A 6,420-nucleotide genomic window follows, 5' to 3' on the forward strand; every position below is an offset into this window, starting at 1 on the left:
CACAGGGCCCGAAGGACTCAGTCCCTCTGGAAGCCTTCCACCGCCGCTTTCTTCCCATCCTTGCCACGTATCAGGGCTCTGGCATTGTTTACACCAACGGTTCGATGGTTGCTGGTCGTGTCGGTTATGGTCTCATTCTAGGGGACCATTACGAACAACGTTCATTGCCGGCTGGCTGCAGCATTTTCACTGCAGAGCTGGTCGCCATCTTTCGTGCCCTAGAGTATATCCGCTCCTGCTCAGGTGAGTCCTTCGTTATCTATAGCGACGCCCTGAGCAGTTTACGAGCTATCGACCAGTGTTTCCCTCACTCTTGTCTGGTGTCCCTCCATACTCTTGCCCGTTGCGGCCGCTCTGTGGTCTTTGTGTGGACCCCAGGCCATGTTGGGATACTAGGCAATGAACATGTTGACCGTCTGGCCAAACAGGCCACCAGTGAACCAACTCTGAACATTGGCCTCCCAGAGACTGACTTGCGAGCAGTCATACGCCACAAAGTTTTTGCACTTTGGGACGCTGAGTGGTGCGATCTGACCACACCCAATAAACTCCGTGCTATCAAGGAGACAATGACTGTGTGGTGGTCATCCATGCGAGCCACTCGCAGGGACTCAGTTGTCTTTTGTTGGCTCCGCATTGACCACACCCGACTGACGCACAGATATTTACTGCGCCATGAGGACCCGCTTCTCTGTCACTGTGGGGTGGCTTTGACGGTGGTCCACATTTTGTTGGCCTGTCCACTTTTAGCTGTGCTGAGGCAGACATTTGCGCTGCCTGATATGCTCCCTGCCCTTTTAACAGATGACACTGCCGTGGCAGGATTAGTTTTGCGTTTTATTCGGGCAGGGGGCTTTTATCACTTAATCTGAGTGTTTGTCATTTTTTTGTTATGAGTGTGGCCTTTGGCCTACTACAATTTTGGACTGAGTTTTTAGTGTGTTTCTCGGTGGTTGGCTTTTCCTTTTTTATCTCTATGGTTGGCCAACCACTGTCACACTCTGTGTGATTTTAATTCCTATTGTCTGGTCTCTAAGTCTTTCTTGTCCTGTGTCGTCTGTAGTCTTTTCCATTGTTTGTTTTTATTCTTTGTGGGTGTTTGAAATTTTGGAAAAAGGGACCGATGACTGTAGCAGTCTGGTCCCTTTAATCCCACAAACCAACCAACCAACAGCTATGTCACATGCAAGCAGCACTGTGAAGATGAGAAGAGTGGCTGAGAGAACAAGAAAAGAAAAGAGGAAAAGAAAAAAAATCATTGCAAGTAAGTGTGAAGATTAAGTTTGAAAAGGAAAAAGTAAACATTAAACACAGAGAATAGGCACTGATGCCAATAAATTGGGAAGAAGATAAGATTGACTGTTGACGTATTACTATATGATGCAAACAAGTATGTAAAAGAAGCAATATAAAAAGGACTTGGTGGGACTTAGTGTGGCACAACTAATGTTGGAGAGTGCTATGAAGTTAGGGAAGAGAATTAAAGATAAACAAAAGGTGCGGAAAGCTGCTGATTAGTGGGAAAAAAGTGTTATAAGCTTTTTCTCTCTCAAAGAAGCAGAAACATAGCGAGACTTGATGCCCTAATTTGGTAAAGAAACCTAGATGGATTTACACATTACATTTAAAATTTAAACACTGTAAACATTTTGTTTACATTATTCTGAAAATGGTTCTGTACAGTTGCATGTCTAAGCTTTTTCTAATTTGCGGTATTTTCATGCTGAAAAGGAGCAGGTCAGTATTGTAATAAAGTGCAATGATTTTCCTTATTGTATTGAGTTTTGTTATAGATTTGTCTTTATTACAATTAAAACCATGACTGGGTGAGATTTGGCTGTCTCTTGGGGTGGTGAAGGCCAGAATAAAAGCAAAATGCTTTTGAACGTTCTTTCCAAGAGAGAAATTTGAATAAATATTTAATCTTTCTTTATGTCAAAATCTGTAAAGTCAGCCTTTGTAATCCAAATGGTCAGTAATTTTAGTCTTGTTTGGTTGCCATACATGAGTAGGAAAAGTTGGCACTGGTGGGGTGATGGTGGGGCCTTAAAGGCCAGGCACAAAAATTTGCTTGTCTTGGGTAAATTTCTTCTTTTGAAGTATGGACCTACAACTGTCAGTAAAACAAACCTAAGACAGAACTGAGCAGTACTAAATAAATTGTTTTCACCACCATGCAGATACAGCTACAAAGGTATTTGGGACTGAGTATTGAACTGAAATGCAGTCACTCTGTAATGGGCCAATGGAGGCCACAGGTTCCATATATGAATATACTCAGAAAATATCTTGCGTAACACATGAACCACAGACCTTGCCATTGGTGGGAAGGCTTGCGGGACTCAGCAATACAGATAGCCATACTATAGATGCAACCACTATGGAGGGTACCTATTGAGAGGCCAGACAAACGTGTGGTTCCTGAAGAGGGGCAGCAGCCTTTTCAGAAGTTTGAGGGGCAACAATGTGGATAATTGACTGACCTTGCCTTGTAACATTAACCAAAAACAGCCTTGCTGTGCTGGTACTGCGAACAGCTGAAAGCAAGGGGAAACTACAGCCATAATTTTTCCCGAGAGCATGCAGCTTCACTGTATCATTAAATGATGATGGCATCCTCTTGGGTAAAATATTCCGGAGGTAAAATAGTCCCCCATTCAGATCTCCAGGTGGGGACTACTCAGGAGGACAGTGTTATCAGGAGAAAGAAAACTGGTGTTATATGGATCAGAGTGTGGAACGTCAGATCCCTTATTGGGCAGGTGGATTAGAAAATTTAAAAAGGGAAATGGATAGGTTAAAGTTAGATATAACGGGAAAGTTTGGTGGCAGGAGGAACAAGACTTGTGGTCAGGTGAACACAGGGTTATAAATACAAAATCAAATAGGGGTCATGCAGGGGTTGGTTTAATAATGAATAAAACAGCAGGAGTGTGGGTACACTACTATGAACAGCATAGTGAATGCATTATTGCACACCCCACACCTACCACAGTAGTAAAAGTTTATATGCCAACTAGCTCTGCAGGTGGTGAAGAAATCGAAGAAATCTATGATGCAATAAAAGAAATATTAAGATAGTGAAGGGAGACGGAGACTGGAATTCAATAGTAGGAAAAGGAAGAGATGGGAAAGTGGTTGGTGAATATGGTCTGCGGTTAAGGAATGAAAGAATTTTGCACATAGCGTAACGTAATCATAGGTAACACTTCGTTCAAGAATCATGAAAGAAGGTTGTATAGTTGAAAGAGGCCTGTAGACACAGGAAGATTTCAGATAGATTATATAATGGTGAGACAGAGATTCAGGAACCAGGTTTTAAATTGTAAGACATTTCCAGGGGCAGATATGGACTCCGACCACAGTTTACTGGTTGTGAACTGTAGATTAAAACTGAAGACACTGCAAAAAGATGTCATTTTAAGGAGATAGGACATGGATAAACTGAAGGAACCAGAGGTTGTAGAGAATTTTAGAGAGAGCGTTAGGGAACGATTGACACAAACGGAGTAAAGAAATTCAGTAGAAGAAGAATGGGTAGTTTAGAGATATGAAATAGTGAATACAGAATCAGATCAAGTAGGTAAAAAGACGAGGGCTAGTAGAAATCCTTGGGTAACAGAAGATATATTGAATTTAACTGATGAAAGGAGAAAATATAAAAATGAAGCAGGCACAAAGGAATACAAACATCTCAAAGATGAGATCGACAGGAAGTGCTAAATGGCTAAGCAGGGATGACTAGAGGTCAAATGTAAGGATGTAGAGGAATGTATCACTAGGGGATAAGATAGATAATTACAGCCTTCAAGAAAATTAGAGACCTTTGGAGAAAAGAGAATTACCTGTATGAATATCAAGAGCTCATGTGGGAAACCAGTTCTAAGCAAAGAAAGGAAAGCAGAAAGGTGGAAGGAGTATATAGTGGGTCTATACAAGGCCGATGTACTTGAGGGTAATATTATGGAAATGGAAGAGGATGTAGATGAAGATGAAATGGGAGATGTGATACTCTGTGAAGAATGTGACAGAGCACTGAAAGATCCAAGTCAAAACAAGGCCATAGGAGTAGACAAAATTCCATTAGAACTACTGATAGCCTTGGGACAGCCAACCATGCCAAAACTCTACCATCTGGTTAGCAAGATGTATGAACAGGCGAAATACCCTCAGACTTAAAGAAGAATATAATAATCCCAATCCCAAAGAAAGCAGGTGTTGACAGGTGTGAAAATTACCAAACTATCAGTTTAGTAAGTCACGGCTGCACGAATTCTGTACAGACGAATGGAAAAACTGGTAGAAACTGACCTCGGGGCAGATCAGTTTGGGTTCCGTAGAAATGTTGGAACACGCAAGGCAGTACTGACCCTACAACTTATCTTAGAAGATAGATTAAGGAAAGGCAAACCTACTTTTCTAGCATTTGTAGACTTAGAGAAAGCTTTTGACAATGTTGATTGGAATACTCACTCTCAAATTCTGAAGGCGACAGGGATCAAATACAGGGATTGAAAGGCTATTTACAATTCGTATAGAAACCAGGTTGCAGTTATAAAAGTCGGGCATGAAAGGGAAGCAGTGGCTGGGAAGGGAGTGAGACAGGGTTGTAACCTATCTCCAATTTATTCAATCTGTATATTGAGTAAGCAGTGATGGAAACAAAAGACAATTTCGGAGTAGGAATTAAAATCCATGGAGATGAAATAAAAACATTGAGGTTTGCCGATGACATTGGAATTGTCAGAGGCAGCAAAGGACCTGGAAGAGCAGTTGAACAGAATGGACAGTGTCTTGAAAAGAGGATATAAGATGAACATCAACAAAAACAAAACGAGTATAATGGAATGTAGTTACATTAAATCAGGTGATGCTGAGGGAATTAGATTAGGAAATGGGACACTTAATGTAGTAAAGGAGTTTTGCTATTTGGGGAGGAAAATAACTGATGATGGTCGAAGTAGAGAGGATATAAAATGTAGACTGGCAACAGCAAGGAAAGTGTTTGTGAAGAAGAGAAATTTGTTAACATTGAGTAGAGATTTAAGTGTCAGGAAGTCTTTTCTGAAAGTGTTTGTATGAGTATAGCCACGTATGGAAGTGAAACATGGACAATAAATAGTTTAGACAAGAAGAGAATAGAAGCTTTTGAAATGTGGTGCTACAGAAGAATGCTGAAGATTACGTGGGTAGATCACGTAACTAATGATGAGGTACTGAGTAGAATTGGGGAGAAGAGGAAATTATGGCACAACTTGACTAGAAGGAGGGATCGGTTGGTAGGACACATTCTGAGGTATCAAGGGATCACCAGTTTAGTATTGGAGGGAAGCGTGGAGGGTAAAAATCATAGAGGGAGGCCAAGGGATGAATACACTAAGCAGATTCAGAAGGATGTAGGTTGCAGTAGGTACTGGAAGATTAAGAAGCTTGCACAGGACAGAGTAGCATGGAGAGCTGCATCAAACCAGTCTCTGGACTGAAGACCATAACAACAACAACAACAACAACCACCTTAAATGTTTTTGAAGGTGTTCATGAAATACTTGCAGTTTTGGTGTCATTGTGCCCCACCAAGGCCGGGGGGGGGGGGGGGGAGGTGAAGGATAGGGCAGATAATTCTTCCTCTATTGTTACCTCTGAAGTGTGTTAAATTGGCAGCAAAAAAAAGGGGGGGGGATGTGTGGCAAGAAATTTAAAGAGCTGTTTACAAGAGGCTTAGAAGTGACGTGAAAAACTGTCCTTATTTCACAGTTCGGAGTAATAATTTTCTTCCCCTGTTAAGACTTGCACTAGAATATATGTGATAAGACACTGGTGAATGAAATAGGCATAGAAAGTCAATGTTTGATGGCTGGTAGTATTCACACTATGATGTTCAAATCACTTCTGATGTCTACAGGAAGTTACCTCATGACAAAACTAACAGCTTGCCTGGTCTGCATAGCACTGTGTAGAGAGGAGCAGCAAAGAGCTGGTTTGTTACTGTGCATGGCCTTGCAAGGTGTGTCAGAAATGTGAGAAGGCTCTGTTGCATGAGCGAAGTAACCAAGGGCTCACACATGTACAGGCAGAGATAGGCTGTGTGAAAAGCCCAAGGCTAGCAAGCCTGGCAAGTAGGTGGGGAATGCTGAGATGACCTGGTGACAGTCTTACATTGAAAGCATTGAATATTCATTAAAATAGTCAAATATGTCTACAGCTGAGCTAAGGAGAATATGAAATCTTTGAAATCGTGGAACCCCTAGAAATCAATAAAACTGTCACCACATGTGTATGGCATCTTGGTTATTAAAGTTTAAGTGTTGATAACAAAGTAATAACCATTTGTAGACATGTTAATACGTATGAGACACTGACCAATAGGTCATGATTTATGCTGCATGATGATCAAGCTTATTTGTACAATATGTACAAAAC

The sequence above is a fragment of the Schistocerca americana genome, chromosome 8 (genome assembly GCF_021461395.2).
Source record: "Schistocerca americana isolate TAMUIC-IGC-003095 chromosome 8, iqSchAmer2.1, whole genome shotgun sequence".
Lineage (NCBI taxonomy): Eukaryota > Metazoa > Arthropoda > Insecta > Orthoptera > Acrididae > Schistocerca > Schistocerca americana.